Below are 21,817 nucleotides of genomic sequence, written 5' to 3' on the forward strand. Positions count from 1 at the left end.
TGTTGCTAAATGTGACCAATTCATAGAGCCACCAGTGAGGGAAGCGCGATTCTCCATTAACTGAACTAGAATCTTGTGCTCAGGCCCCTGATCCGAGGGGACTGGTGACTCCAGCCCAGGTCTGTATGACTCCAAAGTCCGCTTGTTTCTTTACCCTTGGCCCGTGCTTGACCACACTAGAGTCCAGGGGTACTACTAAGACGGGGAGCTGAGCTGCAGAGGTGGGTGTGGGAACCAGGGGCGAGGGGGGAGTCAGGCGGGCCTGAGGTTCCTAGCTCCGGGCACAGGGAGAAGGCTGGTGGCGAAGGCAGAAATAGTTGTGGGGAAGTCAGGAGAAGATGCTGCGCTTGGCAAGCGAGTGAGGGTTATTTTAGACTCCTGAGTTTGAGGTGACAGTTCCATTCAAGGAGGAATTTCTTCAGGTAAGTGACAGTGCCAGTCCTTCCCCACACGCCCCCCCTTCATTAAATCTGTCATTTTCCTTTCTTCTAAATTGGGAATGTTGCAGAGAAACTGTGAGATAGATGGCACCTCGGTGTACATGCCAAATACCTGACCTCGCTTGCAGCTTTTTTACATTTCAGTTTGAGAAATGTTCCCCCCTTCAGGGGGACTCACTGTTTGTGTTTGAGAATTAATAGCATTTTCTTTCCCCACACCCTGTAGGGGATGAGCCCTGGCTAAACAGGGAAAGGAAAAATTTGAGTTCTGAGCCTCTCTGCTCTGCTGATGAGCATCTCTCCTGCTCTGAGAAATACAGAAAAGTCGATTCAAGCCCCCACCCCACCCCCTCCACCCCCTAGCTCCCATGGTTGACAGAGAGCTGGCTAATGAACAAGTTATTTTAAAAAGCATCCCCGGGAGTGTGGGAGAGGCTGAGTTCGGCAAAACATGACTGGGTGGTGCTGGTGCTGTTTCATTTCGAGGTGTGGAGGCAGGGAGTGGCTAATCGCCTTAATTTGAATAACTTTGGGATGGTGCGATGGCTCCTGGATAGAGAGTTTGATTGGAGATTGTGATGTGGGATTTGTTTCCAGAGGGGATCAAGCTAAAGCTATTTATAGGCAAATATATTTTAGATATTGGCAGGGGAACTGAATGTATTCCATCATCACCTCCAAAGGCTTTTGAATTTTTGGTGTTATTTCTATTCTGAACAGAATGGCCTGTGATTTACCGTCATTCAGTGTGTTGGATCCAAGGAGACTGGAGGAATTATTGTCCTCCTTTTTATTTTTTCTTTCTAAGTAACAGAGATTACCGATGGTAGGCTTGGGAATTTTAAGCCCCAGTTTGGTAGAACGAAACACCCAACTGGAGGTCTGAAGGCTTGAGTGCCAAACCCAGCTCTGACCCTTGCCATTAATTGCATGGCCCTGCATAATTCCTTAACCTCTCCTGGCCTCAGCTTCTTCAGATGAAAGATGACCATATAATACTTATAACTACGGGTTGCTGTGTTAAATGAGGTAACCATTTCATAAATGCTTTGTAAATGACGCGGCCCAAACAAATATAAACTAAGATTTTATTTGCTGCGACAGAAGAAGGTGGACAGTCTCTTGGAGTTTGTTTTCATGGGACTTAACCTGCATAACATTGACTCAAGGATGTTTGTTAAAGTGAATCACCTGTTGCTCTCTGGGCCGTACTTGAAAGGACATGCCATGCTATGGTGAACCCTGCTAGCACCACCCCAAGTTCAGGTTGCTCTTACACAATGTGGGCGAGATTTATGCACACACATTCTTCCCCCTTGGAAACAAAACAGCGACTTGGGCAGGGTAGGCATCAGGAAAAGTGACTTAGCCAGCAAATATGTGATTAATAACATAGATTTGGCCTAAGTGTTAGTGTGACCCTCTGATACGGATGGGTAAATGATAAATAGCAAGTCTGCCAAGTAGAGCGTGTTGGGGAATCCACTGGGCTCTGTTTATGCTGGAAGCCTACTGTGCTAGGGCTGTAGTCGGTACCGAACTAAGGAAATTCATACCAGTCGACTATTTTGCACTTACTGTTTTGTACATCTTTCTCGCCTGCTAAACTGTGAGCTCCTTGAAGGCAGGGACCGTCCCTGTGTACCTTTGCTTTCCTGGCATCTAGTGTGGTGCTTGGCACATACTAAATGTTTACTGGATTATTGGATGAAGGGATGAGACTGCGCTTTTCAGTTAGAGGGATTTTTGTGGAAGTCACAGATGTGTGGTTATTTGTGTGGTCATCTGATAACCTTGTAGATGTCTTCTCAACTGTCGGCCCTCACCGAGGGGGAGAGACCATATTTATGCATAGCTGGGTCATGCCTGCTGCCTCCCCCTCCTTCATCTGCCTTGGCCTGACGGTGCAGTGTTGAGGGCTAACTAAACACTCTTCCCCACCGACTCTTTTCTAGAACTGTGCCCTCCCTCAGCCGCCAGCTGCCTTTGCCTGTCTTCCTAGGCTGGCAACTCCGCTCATTCTCCATCAGGCGGTCTTTCTCATATACAAGTCCAGCGTCTTCATCACCTTCTTCCTTCCCAGCGCTTACCTAGCTCAAGAAACTCTTCTCAGACCCTTCTGGATGGCGTATTCCTGTTCATGCGTTAAAACCCACACGGAACACCCTCCTCCAATATGCCTTAAGCATGGCAGATGAACTTGAAAAGGCAAAGACAACCTGAAAGGGGGAACAGCCCCTCTGTGAGGCTCGCAGTGAAATGAAAGCAGTAAAGCCCTAGTGCTGTCATGGTCTAAAGCTTCTAAAAGTGCCCCTAAGCCTCCTTTTGAATCACCAGAAGTTTCCCTTTACCTCCTCATCTTTCTCAAATGAAGTATCCTCTTTCTCAGATACCTTAAACAACAAAGCAAAACAAAACACTCCACACCTATTTCTCATTCAGTTTGGCGCGAACGGATAGAGAATGGGATTTGGAGTTGGAAGAACAGCCTGAGAGTCGTGTTGCCACTGTACCTTTGTGACTTTGAAGCAGTTTCTAGGCTTTCTGTGCCTCGGTTTCCTCAGCCATTGGCAACATTACCGTTGTTCTCCCAAATACCACCTATCCAGTGTCATGGTGACGTTTACATATATGAGAAACTCGGTCGCTAACAAAGCACCACACACACGTTAGTTATTTCTGGTGTTATCCCAGTTTTCTAGATCAGGTTTCATTTGCACACACTCGCTATTTCAATGACATTACGGGCTGAGTGGGTTTTCTACCCACCTGAGAACTGAAACTGGTGAAATGTGTTTGAAATTACAAATAATCTTATGTAACATATTCTGTTGGTAAATTAATTGAGAGCTGTCTCTAGATTGTTAGGTGTGGATGACAGGAATTCTATTTTATACTTCTTTGGTACCCATCACTGGTGTTTAACACAGTGCCGGCATTTGCAGGTGATTGTGACGTACTGTTGTTGATTGTTTGAAAAGCCATCTTAATCATGACCTAGAATCATTCTTATTTACAGCAATCTAAGTGTCTTGACCTAATGTTAAATGAAATTTATTTTAGAGCTGAGAATGGAACATTGGAGGCCCCTATAGATCTGTCTTGGTATCGCAAAGTTCAAAATTAGATAAATTCGAGTAAAGAAAATCAAATCTGCTTGCAAAAGTGTTGTACAAAAGAATGGCATGTGTCTGCCAGTACTTATCAGGGCTTTTTTTTTTTCTTTTTATTTATTTTTTATTTTATTTGTTTTTTTCAAGTGGGCTCTGTGCCCAGCGTGGAGCCGAATGTGGGGCTTGAACTGAGGAACCTGAGATCGAGACCTGAGCTGAGATTAAGAGTTGGATGCTCAACTGACTGAGCACCAGGTGCCCCCTCCCCCCTTTTTCTTTCTAAAGATGACATTCCTTCTCAATTAACCCAGGGAGTCATTTTCCCACCTCTTATCTTTCTGGGGTGTTTTAGAAAAAAGACTTACCAAGTGTGAGCACCTGGAAGCATGGAGTTTATTAATCAGCTTAAAACCAGTTTTCCTTCAAGTAGGTGATCTTAAAGGCGACCATTGTACTTTTGTCCACAGGAAACAACTCAGGTTTAGTCCTGCCCTTGTAAGTGGTTGAAAGGCAGGGTTGACATCAGGCAGAAGCCAGGTGTTTGCCGAACGATAGGATGAAGGTATGAAGGAAGGCTGTTGAATACGCTGTTCGGGAGAGTTAGAGAAAAGAATGCTTTTTTAGGAAGGGCATGGGTGGGCTTCTGCAGGGAGGTAATGGAGGCATAGGATCTTCCAGCCCTCGTTCTTTTTTAGAAAAGCTTCCTAAATGTGTGCCAGGGTTGTATAATTGAATGTATTCTTGGTTAAGTTCCTTTTGTCTTACCTTGCAAGCATATCACTATGCATACTTAAATCATTAACAACTCATTAAAACTCTTTTGGCCATTTTCCTTTTCTACCAAGCTGAAGCCTGGGTGTGGTGGAAACCTGCGCTGGCCTGCTTGGCGGACACGCCTGAGCACCTGAGCAGCTCTCAGCATTTTGGCTGTCAGAAAGGCCACTGAATCAACAGCCTATTGCAGAGGGAGTCTGATCACTGCGGATTCTTGAAAAGAAGAGCTGGGTGGCCACGGGAAGGGGAGGGATAGTCAAGGATGGCTCTCTTCAGCCTGAAGGGCTCTTCAGTAATGAGCACCTTGACTCTCTCTTTATGCAACATCCCCTCCCTGCACCCTTAGAGACTGTATTTGTACTTGTGTTGTTTCCCCCCCCCACCTTCTTTCAGGAATTCTATAGCTTGTTTCTTTCAGAGTCTCAAAGCGCTCTTAGTTCTGTTAACTCATTTGTCCTCTGTGGGGCCGGGATTGAAGGCGTTGGAGATGCCTTCCTGGCCTTGGGGTTAGTATCCCGCAGACATTACAATAGGTATTGCGGTGCTGTTAGTTCCTTGTTGTCTAATTTATAGATACATACATACGTAGGTATATATGTTGTGTATAAATACATATACACACGTGTATGCATCTTACCTTATTCCAAACAAAAGGGTGAAGGTGTCACAGTTTAGTGTCTCCTAAAAGAAAATTTTAAGTATTAGTAATTTTCTGTATTTTCAGTATCTTACTTAAGTCTTGTAAGTAAAGAAAGAAAGAAAGAAAAGACTTTCTGCTTCTGACTTGAGTTGTTGAGCTATTTGTCCCTTGGTAAGCTGATCAATTGCCACTTGGATTGTGAGAAAGATGTGCAATCAATCAAAATATTTCTGCTACATTGGCATGCTTTGTAATGGAAATGAAAATGACAACATGTTTTTGTCAGCTCAAATGAATAGGTTTCCTTCACATCGATGCCAGAGTTGGTGTTATAGATATCTCAGACTATGAATGTCGATGATTAATTAGGGAAATGCCTGATGGAGGCACATGATCTCACTTCCCATCCTGTAGATATATTTCCCTGCTGGTAAAGTGTTTGCCAGTGTTGGCCTTTCTCTTGAGCATAGGCATGACCCAGGACACTGTCTCTGTGGGGCCTACCAGAGGGCTTTACCCGATCTTAAAAGACCTTCAGTTCAGTTTGTATAAAAAATATTCATTCATTCATTTTTTTCATTCAGGTAGCTGGCATGTAGTGATGCAGGTCCACTGTGTGCCAGGCTCTGGCCTGGTGCTAGAGATAGAGTGATCAACAAGATGGAACAGCTCTGCTTTCGGGGAGCTGTCATCTTAGTGGGCAAAATAAATCCACAGTAAACAGATACATGGAGCAGTGAAATACAGGAAGTTGAGTGTAGTGAAGGAAATAAAAAAATAAGGTGGTGTGCTCAGAGTGGCTGGTGGGGGCAGGGCGTTGCTTACTTAACCCAGGTGTGGTCCGAGAAAGCCTGTTGGAGGTGACATCTGAGCTGCCCGGGGGGATGGGAAGAAAGAGAAAAGGGCAGGTCTGGGGGCTGAGGGAGCAGCAGGTGCTAAGGTCTGAAGGTGCACAGAGTTGTGCATGTGTGAGGAACAGAAAGAAGATCTGTGTGATCAGAAGGCAGAGAGCAGGCTGGAGAGGGTCTGGAGGAAGGTGGAACTGGGCAGGCAAGGTCAGGCCACACGAAGCCTAGAGAGCATGGCCCCGACTCTGCGTTTGATTCCCAGTGCAGTGGGAAGCCACTGGAGGGCAATAAGCTGGGGAGTAACACATCTGATTTTTTTTTTTAAAGATCACACTGCTTGCTGTGGGGAAAATAGATGTTAGCGGGTAAAAAGTGGAAGGAAGGGTGCCAGTTACAAGACTCTTGGCAGGAATCAAGTGAGAGATGATGGTGGCCTTGACTAGACCAAGAGACTTGTTTCCTGTCTTCACCAGGTGAAACCAGAGTGAGTGGTATTCTTAAGATAGGGATTTAAAAGGAGCATCTGCAAGGAAGAATGGCAGGGTGTGTATGGAACTCTGATTTCCATTAGGCAAGACCTGTAACGCACCTTTCCGTGGGACAGAGTTACTGCTCACAGCACAGACTCTAGAGGATGATAAGGCAGGCTTGTGGATAAGACCTGAGCTCTGCAGGCCCACTTGAACTTCTTTGTTTGCCCACTTGAACTTATCTGGAAGAGTTTCAAGCTTTAGTTCTTTATTTGCCTGAGGCTGGGTAGAAAACCAGCTAGTGGGCTTGATCTGGGGGCTGTTGTCAGGGCCCCTGTGTGAGGATGGGCTGAAGACATCTCTTCCACTGTTAGCCTGACCTATTTAAAAATGGGCTCTTCCCTCATCTTACTCAAAAGTGCTATTTGCTTATTTATACTGTAGTGTGAGATCACTTTTGTTTCCCATAAGAGCTGTGGATAAGGGTCTAAGGCTACTAGACGCCATTGTGGGAAGGAGAGGATCTTAGGGAAAGTGAGTATATACTGGGGGAGGGGGGCGGTTGTGGAGGGGTTGAAGCACCTGCATTGGAACCTACCTAACAGTTTTGCTTAGCCTTGAACTCTTGTCCTCTCAGAGAATTAATTTCCTAGTGTTTTTTTAAATGAAGGAGTTGGATTAGATCATCTCAGTCCCTTTAAGCTAACCCTTCCAGCTGGATAGAGTTGTACCTAACTGCCCAGGCTTCTGTGTTTTTTCCCCATTTTGTCCTTCTATGAGGAGCTCTCTGTGGCAATGCGGAAAATGCTAACTCACTAGTTTCCCCAGAAAGGGAAGAGTCCGCAGTTTCAGAATGGTATCAGCCCTGGCGTCTGCGTTCTGGTCAAGCAGCTGTGTTCAGAGGCTGTACTCCTCTGTCAGGGTACTTATCTATGGGGGCCAGAAGGGCCTGTGCACCCACAGTAAGTCACATTTACACAGCGAAGAGGTGGGCAAGCAGAGAGCCAGGAGCACGCAGAAAGAATTCTCAGGACAAGGTTTTCCAGGGCAAAGATTTCTGAACCATTAGCAATTAAATAGATCAGAATTTCCCCTCCATGCCTTAAGATCAGCAGGAAATGTACAGCAAGGGATGTCCCAAGTGTTGTAGAACAAACATTAACTACAAGTACCTTATATTTGTTTAGCATCTTGTGCTTTGTGACGTAAATTCACACATATGCTGTCATTTGACCTTAAAAATCCTGTGAAGTAAGCAAGGCAAAAATGATTAACCATGTTTAACAGATGGGAAAACTGAGGCATTAGGTAGACTAAGTGGCTTGTCCAAGGTCACACAGTTAACAAGGACAGAATTAGAATTTAGAATGCAGATTTTTTAATTTTTAAAACTTTATTGAGGTGTAATTTATATAATGTAAAATGCACCTATTTTAAACTTACAGTCCAGTGAGTTCTGACCAGTGTATACACTTGTATAACCACAATCATAATCAGTATATTGAACATTTCTATACCCCAAAAGTTCCTTCGTGTTCTTTTGCATTAACAACCCCCCTCCGCCCCCCACGCCAAGATCTTTTGATGTGTAGTTCCATGCTCTTTTGCTGTTCTACGCTCTGATTTGACAGCCGTTTCAGCTCTATCCTTTTAGGGAGAATACTGGCTGGCACGGAGCCAGCCAGCCTCATCATGTTGAGTTATGAGAATGAATGGGAAGCTAGTGGGTTGGTTACTCCATTGTTAGTTCCTTCCTTCCCTTCTTTTACCAGCTCCAGGCTATAGAAAGATAGTGTGGGTTCTCCTTGCCAGGAGAGCTTGACGAACCGGATGCTTGCTCACCTGTCTGTACTGGCTTCCCTGTAGTCTACAAGGGGCAGGCGGGAGGTGCTGGGCTACCGGAGGGGACGACCTCTAAAGGAGGCCCTACTCCTGCATCATCTGCTCGGTCTCCTCCTTGGAAACCAGTCCTCTGCTGCTTAGTTGCAATTCCCTAAGGCCTTAACCAGTCCGAACCCCATATCTGAGGAATAAATCCCGAAGGTGTTGAAGATCCCAGCTCTGAAAAATGAGCAAGCCCTGGATTTCGTAGCTATGGGGGGGGGGAGTCCTGGATAGAGCCACCCCTTTGCACCTGAGTTAGGTTCTGAGGAGAGACACTTCCCAATATGTTGTTCCCAAGTCCTGGATTTTGACCACAGTGTCCAGCACATTCCAGAGGGTTAAGGTTTCTGGCCAGGTGTTGTGTGGCATCCAGCAAAAAAAGGAAAGGAGCCTGATCTCAGGGTTGTGAGTTTGAGCCCCACATTGGGCTCCACACTGAGCATGGAGCCTACTTAAGGTTCTCTCTCTCCCTCTCCCTGTGCCCCGCACCCCTGCCCTGTTCGTGCGTGCTCTCTCTCTCTCTAAAAAGAGGGGGAGGAGAATGAGCCTGATCCCTTTCATAGCTGGCTTTGCCCCCAGACCAGCAGAATAGAAGATGGTGCCCTAGCCAAGCCCCTACAGTGGCCACGGGAGGTGACTCAGAATGCGGTCTCTGCTTTTCTTGGTGACATTGCTCCCATTTAGGCCACTCGGTTTGGGGACAGCCCATGTGCTACTAGCACTCATAATAATCGCTTTCATTTGTTTTGGGCTATGTGAATTTACGGGGCCCTTTCATATTCATTATCTTCTCGTTCTTCCCAAGAAGTCTGGTACCTTCTGTGAGGGTAAAAGCCTCATCTCATGTGACCTAGGACAGCTGCAAGGACAGAACAGACTCGGATTTCTCTCCTGCCAAAGCTCATCTTAAATCTGGGGCCCTGCCCTATTGATTTTCTTCTAGTTATCTTTGCAAATTTCACCGGCTTTGCTGAAGCGGGGGAGAAAAATCACCAGGCTGCATGCTTGAGCTTTAGGTTTCTCCTTAGCTGGCAACCCCAGCCAGAGAAAATTCTTTTTTAAAGAATTGAGTCCCAGGCACTGGTTTGGCCTTGTACTCTCTTACGTCTGGCTCTCAACACCTGGTGGCTACCCTCGCTTCCACCTTCAGTGTGCTGCCTACCTCAGCTCAGTGAGTCCCCTGGTCACTGCCTTCTTTCCCTTGCAGGGGCCTCTTGCACTGTGTGGGCTCAGAAAACAGTGGGCTTCCTGTGTTTTGTCTACCAGCAAAACTGGTTACCCAAAGGCCCATGTTGACAGCGCCACGTGTCTGGTTCCAGTGTGCTGTGGGAAGACACAATGTGAGGAACAAAGACCTAGTTGAAACCCCCAAGTGTGGACATTTGAGGTGGTTGCACAGAGATGGGGGTCAAAGGGCTGCTCGTGTCTGCGGGGAGAGGGACAGTTCCAATTTTGCAGAGGTTACAGGCCATAGCAATGCTGTCTCTTGCATTTCCCATTGGAGTTAGGTTTTTAAAGGTCCATGGAGGTTTTGTTTCTTTTCATGCCCCAAGAGAGCTTTCCATAGCAATGAAAGAAATGCAGGAAATCGGTAGGATTACGGACAGCCCAAGAAACAAAAGGACTGTATTTTAAAAGGAAACTTAGTGGAGATGTTCGGTGGGTGCTGCTGGTTCCCTGGGAAGATCTTGGATTTATTTGATGATTCCCATCTTTCACTTTGGCTTCAGGTATACACTCTTTTGGGAACTAGGGAGGGGAATAATACCCTCCCTAAGGATCTGTGGCTGAGCTCCCAGTCCCCAGGACCAAATGAAGCTGCCACAGCTAGAAGCAAATTGGCTCCGCTCTCCCCGCAGAACTCTGAGCCTTGTGGTTATTTCCTGTCTTTTTCCCCCAGTATTTTCCTCTTCTCAGCCCTCGTCATCCCTTTGCCACGGGAAGTCTCAGCTGCCTCCTCCCCAGCTTTACCTGGGCCCAGATGGACTTCTGCTTCCTTCCCTTTTTCCTTATCTACCTCGTCACTTCTCCGTCGGAGACTCCCTGGGAAGGAAGCAGCGTTTTGTTTTGTCACCCGCCTCCTGGAAGGGCTGCACCCTAGCAGGACAGATGGCTGCCTGGGCTATTTTTAACTGTCTCTAGGGAAGAAGATTCCACAACCTATTTTGGAACCTGTTCCCCTGATTGACAGCTCTCAAATTAGGAGTTTCTTGATGATACCTGACTTAAAATTCAACAGCTGTCATTGAAGCTCATTTTTTTTTTTTTTTTTAATTTTATTCCTTTGGAAGGAGAGAAATCCTGGAGGTCATCTAGGCTTACCCCTAATGAAGACAAGGCGACACACAGATTTTCTGACTTCAAATTGAAATGGAAAATAGCTCCTCATCCTCTCCCATCAGTTTTGGGATCTGCCTTTGAAAGCACACATTTGGGGGCCATTCTGTGAGACTCAATTTAATTTTCTCGGGGGGGGATAAACAAGTGATACTGGAGTTGGAAATTGGAGATGGAGAATGCAAGGCATTAACTGCCTTCCTCTGTTTTGTTTCTAGGGAGAAAGTTAAATGATGCTTATAGAATTACCTTGCCTCTGTTGGCAGAGAGAGTAAAAATAAACACAGCTCACAATATACAAAGGCTCCCCCAGTGCTTTTCCCTCTCCTCCTACCAATCTCTTGTCTTTAAAGTGCAAAAAAAAAAAAGAAAAAAAAAAAGTGGTATTTTTCCCTTTCCATCAATGGGATTCTCTATATGTTAAATATCTCTTTAAGGATATCGTCTGGTGAGCGGCACCTGGGTGGCTCAGTAGTTAAGCGTCTGCCTTCGGCTCAGGTCACGATCCCAGGGTCCTGGGATCGAGCCCCGCATCAGGCTCCCTGCTCAGCGGGAAGCCTGCTTCTCCCTCTCCCACTCCCCCTGCTTGTGTTCCCTCTCTCACTGTGTCTCTCTGTCATATAAATAAATAAAATCTTAAAGAAAAAAAAAAGGATATTGTCAGGTGACTGAAACTCTGCTGAAGCCTTCCTTTTCCCTTGCTCTGTGCTGCTGCAGACTGCACTTGACAGGAGGCCCCGCACAGCCTCCCCTGACAGATTGCATCTCCATAGCATAAAGTTCCGGCGGGAAGCTAATGATGTTGCTCCAGTTTCAGTGCCTGGAATTGTCATGTGGCATAGAAATCCAGCGTTCTATGCAAATAAACAGAAACGTACTAGACTGGTGATCAAGGGGTCTTGGCAAGGGATCTCACTCCTTGACACTCCTTGATACTTGGTACCGATGCCTTTTCTCCATAAAGCATCAGCTGAGACATTGTCTCCTTGAGGAGCTGGCATCTCAGGCCGGGTTGGAACATCAGGCGTTGAATCAACCGATGGGCTGTGTCCAGACCTGTGGCCAAAGCTGAGCTGGCCTTGGGGGGGCATCCCTCCTCTCTCGGCCCATGCTTCAGACTACGAGTAGTCTGTGTGGCTCATGCTTACGAGAATTAGCATCTCGGGCTCTGGAAATAAGGCTAACATTCAGTATTCTACCCACACGTTTTCTGTATGGGAGGTATTTAACAGGTCTGTTCTATAAAGTCCCAGGCCAACTTTCTCTGCTCCCTAGTTAGATTGGACCAAGGGAACATAAACTCATTTTGCTATCGACCTAAGAGAAACAAGCAGGTATAGAGGGAGCACCTTCTTAATCTGGGGCAATTGGACGTGTAGTTTGGTCAGTTGATCTCTAAAGTCAGTTAAATCAGAGAATCTTAGAAAGGAAATTGATATAATCCCTGAGCATTTTAACCTAAAAGTATATAAATGTACATACATTTCCAAATCTCTTGATGTGGGCGGGGGCTTTTTCTTGGAGTGTGGGTATTCTGAGTGGAGTTCTTCTGACTTTCATTCATAAAGTACATCCTTAACACATTACCTGTGACTTCCAGTTTTAGTTACTTTAAGTGAAGTGAGTTCTTAAATACATTTGAGAAATATAATGCATAGTATTTCCAGTTTTCTTTTTTTTTTTTAAAGATTTTATTTATTTAACTGAGAGAGAGAGAGATAGGGAGAGCAGGAACACAAGCAGGGGGAGTGGGAGAGGGAGAAGCAGGCCTCCCGAGGTGCAGGGAGCCCGATGCGGGGCTCAATCCAAGGACCCTGGGATCATGAACTGAGCTGAAGGCAGACGCTTAACGACTGAGCCACCCAGGCACCCTTATTTCCAGTTTTCTGAAGCTCCACCACTCCAGTTTTTTTATCATTGCCTTGCCCACACCTAATTAATCTATCAACAGTTTGTTTTCGGCAGCTTGTCTTCATCAAGTCTTTCCAAAGCATTCAACTTATTTTTCATAGAAACACTTTTTTGTACCTCTATTTAATAAGTTTATGTAATAACTTAATATGTAATTAAAATGATAAGTAATGTCTGTTATGAACAGACGACTGACCCTGGGGAAGCAGCCAGCCTGGCTGATGGGAGCAGGAGGGAGCAGATACACAGGGAAAGAGGCTGCCAGCAGCCCAGCCAGTGTAGTGCCTGCCTCCTAGGAGGTGCTCCAACATGTTAAAAATGCATATATGTGTGTGTAGTGTATGCTTAGTGTAGTGTGTATACATATTTGGTACCAGACAGCTCTTTCTTGATAAATGGATCTATGTGTGTATCACTGTACATATTGTACTCCAAATCCAAATAAGAATCTTTAGAATAGCTATTGTTTAGGGTTTTCTTGTCATACTAGTTTTTTCTGTTTGCCTGAGAAACTGAAAATTGACTGTGCAATGTTTATACTTGGTTAGAATGACATGCCTTTTAGGAAGAGTTTTCTTTTCTCTTTCTTTTTTTGTTTTGTTTTGTTTTTTTTTTAGGGAGATATTTTCTTAATAATAAGTATACCTCATTTTTGGAATAATAAAAATAATATCAGTAATAACTACCTTACTGAGTTCTACCAATGTGCCAGGCACTGTGTTAAGTGTGTATGATCCCAGTTAATCTGCCCCACCCTGAAAGAAGATACAATGAAGCACGTTGTTATTATTCCTCCTGAGGGTCAAGGAGTGTCAAGGAGTGGGGGGCGGAGGGGGCTGGTGAGGATGTGGGAGAAAGCCTCATCTTTGAACAGTTGAGTAACGAGTAGTTTGTTTTCAGAGTGCTGCTTTTTATTTTAGGGATCGTGGGTCCGTTTGGGCAGGGTGAAAGGAGCCCTTGAATCTAAAGAGGCTGCCTGGAGGGAGAAAACTTGCTTTTCGCTTTCTGGGAACCCGAGTTGTGCAGTGTTTGAATAGCTTCTGGTAGGTGGTGAGGTGAAGCCAAAGTGGCAGTGAAAACAAGCTACTGCGGGATATTAGATCCTGCCTGTCCCTTTCCTCCCGGGTCCCTCACTTGTTGGAGGGCCCTTCTGAACTCTCTTGTTCTCGTCGTCTGGATGTGTGCGAACAAGCTGCTTGCGGGTGCCAATACAAACAGCAGTGTGGGTCCCCGGGGCCTGGGCTGGGAGCTGGGCAGGGGGGGGAGGGGCTCCGTTTTGGAGCAGTGATGGCAAAAGTAGTTTTCTGAGCTGTTGGCATGACATTGGCTCTGGGCTCAACTTGAGAGAGAGTTGTGGTCTTTTTGTCTTTCCACACGTAGGGGATCCAGAAGATACCACAAACCTTGTCTTGACAAATTCACTCGGAGACAGAAATGATTCTGAAAAAGCACGAGTCTGTGGGCCCCTTGTTCCAGAGGGTGGGGACAGCAGCAAGGGCAACAAACAAACAAAGACACCCAGGGGCTGGCAAACAGAATTGCTTTGCAGGGCCAAGTCTGCGTGTCACACTGGTCCCTTTTTTTTAGGTTTGGAAGAAGAGAGCATTTGGAAGTCACCTTCTCTAATCCCCCTTCTCAAAAGAAAAGCAGTAGCTAATTTTGTGGTTAGCTTTAAATTAATCTAGACACCCTGGCCTAGACGTTAAATGAAAGAATTCTGGATGTACTCTTCAGCCAAAGGGATTTTCTGCTGCTGTGTGGCTGTTTTTCCTACTTGTCTGCAGCAGTTACAATTTTTGACAGATGTCTTGACAAGAGTGTAGATTTTGATTGAAGAGGGTGATTTTATTTAATAGCAAGGCTGATTTCATGTTAGAATGAATTCTCTGGATCCTTCTTGGATTCCTTTATGTTCTTTGAAAAGAAAGACATTGACTGGTCTTGGCAGTCTTTGGGTTTTATCCTGAGCTGGATAAAGTTGGCTAACTCAGGAATTCTAGAGTAGGGAGAGAATTTTGCAGTGGTGTGGATCACGTCTGTGGGAATGTGCTGTGTCCATCATGGTGGATGGCTTCTCCAGTTTGGCTCCCTGAAATGCCAGCGTCCTAGCCACGCACACGGGCGGAAATTGTCCACGCCCGGGCCGTATCTGGACGTTGCTCTTCTTCAGTTTCATATTTGGTCAGAATGAAGTCATACAGCCCTCACAAAACCACTGGCCTTAGCAGCTCCCCCAAAACATAATCCTTACAAGAGCCTCGGAAGGTGGATATTGATGTTATTATCCTCATTTTACAGGGACGAACCAGAGGCTCAGAGAAATTAAGTCACATGCCCAAGGTCACATAGATCCTAGGAACTGTGAGATTCAGGATTCCGAAGTCTGACTTAAAGTCTGTGCTTTCCCCACAGGGCTTTTGAACTTGACCTCACCCTTTGCCATTTATGTTGCCTTTTGCATTCCTCAGAAGTAATGGACTGAAATGGGTTTGAGAGTGAAAAAGAGAGAGAGAAACCTCACTGTGAGCGTTCAGTTAGGTGCTTGTGGAGGACCCTCGTTGTCAACTGGGAGCAGCCAGCCCCGTCATTTTCATTGATGCTGACAGACTCGTTCCTCCTCTGCTGGTGGCCAGTGGGTAGGAATCAGGATGCTGCGCAGGAGAGGGAAGCTAATGTGGCTCCCTGTGATTTACATAATAAAATAAGAATCTCCCCAGTGGCTTTTTCCTGTCTGCTGGTGGCTGTGGTGGAGTGGGCCACCCTGGGGACAGCCTCACTTAAGGGCCTCCCTGGGTTATCAGGCCCACAAAGGGTCTTGGGATCAAATGTGCAGTTAAATTGATGAGACCAATTCATTAGGATAAAGACTCCCTCTACTTCCAGAGCAGCATGGGGCTCGGGCCAGTCTCTCTCCTTTAGAAGTCAATCCAAGATTTCCTATCAGGAAGAGATCTATGCTGCCCTTTTCCACAGCTTTGATTATGTGACGGGAGGGAAAGATTTCTTCAGAGCACCTCAAAATATTCAACTGGGAAAGAAGAATGTTTTTGAGGCTAGTTTTCTACCTGCTGTTTCTTTTAGAAATGGTTGCTCTGTAGGTTTAAAAGGTGACACAAGTGACTTTTTTAGGTCTGGGAGGGGTTTTGCAGACATTGTGTGTGTGTGTATTTTACCTCCTTCAACTGGCACCGCCTGACAGCTGGCCTAATCTCTCCTCTGCTCTTGATCCTTTAATTCAACATTTAATTACCTATTTTGGTGCTCATGTGAGGTTTTTTTTTTTTTTTGGCTTTTTCTGAACTCATAAAAGGCACCTCAGCCCCCAGATGGAATAATATGACACTCCCCCTGGACCTCCAGTGGACGCTCCTTCCCAAAGACAAATGGAGAGCGGTTTGGGTTTGTCCTCTTTGCTTTAGTTCACAAAACACCTTTCATTTCCTTTGGTCTTGATGGTCTTATACTTGTAAAGTAAGGAAAACCAATTGAAATCAAAAGATGTTAAATTGAGAGAGAGAAAGATGTGGCCACACTCCCAGCTAGAGGCTGACTTTAGTCTATAATTTCAGACTTATTTTGATTATAAAGCCTAGTGCCCTCCCTCCCTTTATTCTGCTTTTCTTTCTAGTTCTATAATCAGAAGTCTGCTGTTCTCTTTCTAGTGCTATAATTAGTAGTCTGGTCTAAAATACAAGAACCTTGAAGTTCTTAACAGAAACACTGCTTACTCCCCTCATTTTACAGAGCTCACTTAGCCTCTAAGGGTCATTCAGTCATTCAACAAATACCATTGAGTGCTGACTATATGCATAGACTCTGCTGGATGCTGGGGATTCAAAGACAAAGAGAATATGGTTCCTGCCCCCGAGTGTTTTATTGTCTGATCGTGATGCCCACCTACGAACAATCAGGCATATTCAGTGTAGGAATTGTTGTAATACAGAATTCTGATTTTGCACGTGTCCATAGAGTAGCAGTTTCCATAGTGTGTTTTCTTTGCCTGTTCACTTGCTTGTTCCTCTGTGAGCTCTTTAGGGCTGGGAATGGATATGGATATGCATATGCATATGGATATGGCCTGAATGAGTGAAAGGTTGTCTATTACCAATGCCAGGCCTGTCATACAAGGTGCTCCATAGGTTTTAACCTTCCTGCAAAATGTTATAGTTACTAAAGACGAAGAAGAAGTGGTCTTGGGGGTGGAGCCACCTGGGAGAGAATGGCTTTTGCATTCTTTCTTTAGCAGAATGTCTGATTTGCTTTTTAGGATCCTTTTTGGTTAAATCTTAGGGAATTGTCCATTTGCAGGTAACGTCAGAGACCATTTTTACGGCCTTCTGGTCTTAAGTTTAGGACATGAACCAAGGTGAGGTTCTGGGCAGGGACTGGGCATCCTAAACATGTTGCCGCCAGGTTCGTGTTTCTGAGTGTGAGTCTCTGTTTGGAGCTTTAGAGAGGAAGCCTGTGCACCAGCTCTTCCTGGGACGCTCAGCTCGGGAGTGGAATTCCTCCAGGCAGTGCCTTTTTGCAGACTGGACAGGGAATGAAACTTTTTCTCTGTGCCTATTTAAAAAATTATTTTCGTCGACCTTGGGGAACGTACAAGAACAGGGTTTCCTGCATATATGAGAGGACACAGCAAATGAAAAGGATGAGTAAGTGTACACAGCAGCATGGATGGGGTGCTCTTCTTGGCTGGGGCTCTAACTGAGACAAGACCAGGACACAGGGTGCTTCTGGATGTGGATTCTGGCTGCTGCAGGGGAGAGCCGAGAGGCTTCAAGTCACAGGGAAACTCGTGACAGCTGCTGGTCTCCTCAGACTTTCCTCTTGTGGGAGAACATTTTCCATTCTCTTTGTCTCAGGCTGAGACAGAGGAGGGGTGCCTCTCTCTTCCAAGGGGATCTGGAGAGAAAGAGTAGATCAGGCTGGGGAAGCGGACTTCCCACCCGTTCTCCTTCTTCCGCAGGGATGATCTGGAGCTCCATGGTAGATTGCCTCATCCTGAGTGCTTTAGCTCCTAAGAAATCGGGGGGTCGAGTGGACTAAACCTTCTTCGGCAGTTTAAGAATTCTCTGATTTGTTGTTCAGTCTTTCATGTTGCGGTTGAACCTGATTTGCTTTTGGAAGGTTAAAGACCAAGAATAGAAATGCCTGATATCTGTTGTAGCCACAGTGGAGTGCTGGCCACTTTCTAGTTGCTCACTGGCCGCTGACTGATTTGAATCTATCAGTGTCTGGAAGTTGGACCTATCTCCCAGCTTCCCTGTCTGATCCTGTGATTGATAGGGAGGAATGTTTCCAGGTAGGGTTTTTCCACAGCAGTGGGATGGTGATGGGATTAGCCAGGCTCTGTGTTGTCACTGTCACAATCACAGAATGATCTTTATCATGCACTTACTGAGGCTGCGTATAGTAAGGTGACATACATCCAGCCCCCATCTTTCATGCTTGTTGTCTAGTATTGACAGCCCTACAAGTCAGCATTTATGAAGGGCATGTCTTTACTTATTTATTTTTCTATTTATTTGGTTTTTTTTAAATAAGTTCTCTGCCCAACATGATGCTCGAACTCACGACTTGGAGATCAAGAGTCGCATGCTCTGCTGACTGAGCCAGCCAGGCGCCTCAAAGGGCTTGCCTTTAATTAGAGCCCGATATGAGCTGAGATTTCTTTAAGAAGGGCCTGAAATTGTGGTTATTACCTCCAAGCAGTCTCTCTGAAAGGGATGGGGGCTGTCTATAAACCATTCTACTTCCTCATTTCTCTAAATGGCAAAAAAAATCTCATTTCCTTTCGTTCTTCTTACTCAGAACACCCAAACCACCTCAAAAGACGTTATAGCCAGGGCACTCCTCTTAGAAGCGAGAATTTTTCTTCCTAGAGAGTGATGCATAGGAGCCTCACATTCCCCTTTCACCTCTCTCCTGATCTGATTAAGATTTGAGTGAAATGAACGTTGGGAAAATATGGACTGCAGACAACTGTGAACCTGGTTAACAGCATGTTCCTGTTCGTGGTAACTATGTGCTCTGAGTACGTGAGGTCCCCGTATTTTCCAGTGGTCACGCTATGTCATGGCTGCAATAGTCTCCGTAGATAAGACAAATGCTGGTTAGCTATCTTCATCTGATGGAGAGGCGGGCGGGAGAGTACAGTTATTGTCAGCTTCTCCACGGAAGTGGTAACCATGTCAGAGCCAGGCCTTGGAGACCTGGCTTGGAAAAGCACAGAAGTTCCTGCCAAGGGCCCCTGTAGATCAATAGACCCAACCCTCTCAGTGCTGAGTTTAATGAGTTGTACAGACTTCAGGTAAAGTCATTTCCCAGGGACTGGGAGAACCTGCCCAGTTTGGTTTGGATTGTGTCACATTTACTTTTTCTGGCTTGTATTTGCTACTGGATTTTTGCGTGAGACTTTTTTCCCCCGACTGCTGTCAATGATGTTAGTGACACCAAAGATTCCAGTGAAGATAATTTTCTGTAAGTGCCGCGGAAGCAAAAGGGCGAGAGAATTAATCTTAACCCCCAAGCCGACAAATGGGTGATCAGTTCTGTTGAACACGGGAAGGCCCGGAGTTGTCACTTTGGGTGTGTTCTGGGACATTTGAAGTTTGACATGAAGTGTGTATCAGGGAGGCTGGGCAGGGAAATGGCTTTGCAGAATTAAATCTTCATATGGATGCAAGTCCAAAGAACTTGCCTTTTGACTTAGTGACGGCAAGGTGCTGGATCATTTTCTGTGTGGATCCAGAGTATATGAAGCCATCTGAAGTGAAGGACTGTCGGGACAGAAGAAATGATGAGTCTTTATTGGAGGCTGAAGGTAGTAGAGGTTCCTCCGCTGTGGAATGTATTTTGTCTAGCTCATTGGAAGTATGATCTGGTTGCTGTCGTGAGACACGGCTGTTGGCCTTGGACTACTTAACTCTCTTTGCTCACCAAATTGATGACATCAGTAATAAGGCATGAGATCTAATGTTTAGAGGATGGTTTTGGATTATAGGTCCCTTGGGTTCTGCAGTCAGCGGAGAGACCCCGGGAGAGGCAGTACGGAGTGAGCACAAACAAACAAAACCCGGAACAACAAGCTGTAGCTGGGACCAGGTCCTGGCTGCATAAGGTGTATCACTTTGGGTAAATTGCATACTCTTTCTGAACCTTAGTGTTCTCATTGTAAAGTGTGAACAAAATGACTGGCTACCTTGGGGGAGGTTGTGAGGTTAGTGAAATGCCTAGTAAGGACCTGGCATGTGGGAGCACACATCAGCTTTAGCCGTTTCTGTTATTAGCAACAGACTTAGCTGTGTACACATCTGTCTCTCCAAGCCTCCCCCTCTTCCATTTGTAAAATGAACTTGACATTCCTTGTTCAGTGGTTGACAGGGAGCCAAGGGAGGTATCTGAGCTGGTGAGGACAGATCCTGGGACCCAAATTGGGGCTCTCTACGTTGCAATGTATTTTTAAGTTGTAGGACTCTATTAAAAACACACCCTGCTTGTTTCCCCTTCTCGGCCTCCCATTCAGAGGCGGCTTGCTGGCCTTGTGCTTTAAATAGTCCTCAAATGGTAACTTGGAGAGTAGACGCACACAGTCCTTGCGAGTCCTGCGCTTGGAAGCTCTATTCTTAGACCACAATTACCGGAATAGAAAGCCTATGACCTGACATCCCACTGGAGCCATGCGTGCCTGCTCATGGATTTTTTGGGAAGCAGGGACAGAGGACGGGGTCTGCTTCTGTCATGGAGTAGGCCAGGTCTGGGGCGGTCCCTTCAAAGCCAGACTCCTCCTAATTGGAGTTTATGAGCCTGGTTTACCTGGGACATCCCACATTATGACCCTCATTAAAGTTCAGCCTGTTTACCCTGCTCCAGCCGAGAGGTTATAGGAAAAGAAAGGCAGATAAGATGCTTACGGGTGAACCCTTTCCTGTTTCATGTTTCTCTGGATCTGTGATTAAAGGATTAACAGCGCTTGTATTTACTGAGCCGAGGTCCAGGAGGGAGCCCTGCTTTAGCACTTACTTGCTCTTTCTGTGAGCCCAGGGCTATGCCAGCCGTATTTCACATGGTCCTTCATTTAAGCCTCGGTGTCTTGAGCCCCATAATACAGAGGTAGTAATTGAGGGTCAGAACTCGCCCAGGGGTTCATGATCATGGGTCTTTACTACTTCATACCTTGCACGCCATCTCCTAATAGGCAACCATGTGGCCATGTCAGGAAGATACTGGTGATTTAAAAGCATCACTGAATGTGTATGAGACATCCGAATGTAGCTATTATAAATGTGAGATTGGGTTCACACATAGGGCTCCTGATGTTATCTGCAAAGACGCTGGCCCTAACCCCGAGTTTGGCACTTTATGCACTAGTTTGGGCACCCAACTCCAGAGGCATGGTGCTGGGGAGTCTCCGTACTGTGGGGCTGTTCCTAACAGCAGTCTGACCCCTTAATTATCTTACTAAAGACATTGTCCGCTGTTCGTGGAGTGTCTTTCTGCAGAAAACCCCTGGAGCTTCCAGAGACATGATCTCAGCTTCATAATATCCCTATTAAGACTGGAGGGGGCTGAAATCATTTGCTCTCCTTTACAGTGAGTGGGAGACTCAGGCACAGATGGGAGACAGAGGCACAGAAGTTAAATAATTAGTCTGAGGTCACATCAAATGATTTCCGACTCAACTGACAAATCCGTCCAGGACTTGGTCTCCCAAATGGCTCAGCTTCCCTTACAATATAATTTGGTCTCCACCACTTTACATGTCTTCTCTTTCTTCCTTCTTTTTCTAATTTGGTAAATAAGATGTTTTTCACACCTCCTGCCTGATTAATGTTGGGTTTTAATTTAGCCTTTCAAGATGATCAATGACTTCATCGAGAAAACTGCTGCCAGAATGTGGTTTATAAAACACCTTTGTCGTTATTTCTCCCTGATGCTGAATTTTCTGCTCCTTAATTTTGCACACTGTCAGGCTCTGTGGGTTAAGAACCTTGGGACTCTCAAGGACGCTTGCCTTGACAGAGAAGCTTCTGGAGCTGGGAATTGTCACCTTTTTCAGAGCATAGGTGTCGGGGGTGGTGGGGGAGGGGGGAATGTAGGAATTCTTGAACTCAGGCTTCACAGAGGAAGGGGAACACAGTCAAAGGTAGCCTACTTGCTTGTCTTGTAGGAATAGTATAGATTTGGCTTGTGTTTGCCTTGCTTGTTGTAATAATATTACTATTCATAATTATACCTTTCTAGTTACCCTCATGACTCAGTATTCATAAAAACATGAGATTACTCATGAACCGTTTCTCCCTGTATTTTAGATGGGAGTTGCTGAGGTGGTGTGAGGTTTGGGGAATACATATGGCCCCTTAGGGAAATGGCCAAGTTGTTCGGATGCTCAGCTACA

At 45.7% G+C, this 21,817-nt stretch overlaps 1 protein-coding gene across 12 annotated transcripts in view; it reads left to right on the top strand.

The window, feature by feature from the left end:
- Nucleotides 1-21,817, top strand: part of SRGAP2 (SLIT-ROBO Rho GTPase activating protein 2) — a 226,719-nt gene that overhangs the window by 18,038 nt on the left and 186,864 nt on the right. The gene's annotated exons all lie outside the window — the stretch shown is intronic.

The sequence above is a fragment of the Leptonychotes weddellii genome, chromosome 6 (genome assembly GCF_054177405.1).
Source record: "Leptonychotes weddellii isolate Sample4059 chromosome 6, ASM5417740v2, whole genome shotgun sequence".
NCBI classification, from domain to species: domain Eukaryota; kingdom Metazoa; phylum Chordata; class Mammalia; order Carnivora; family Phocidae; genus Leptonychotes; species Leptonychotes weddellii.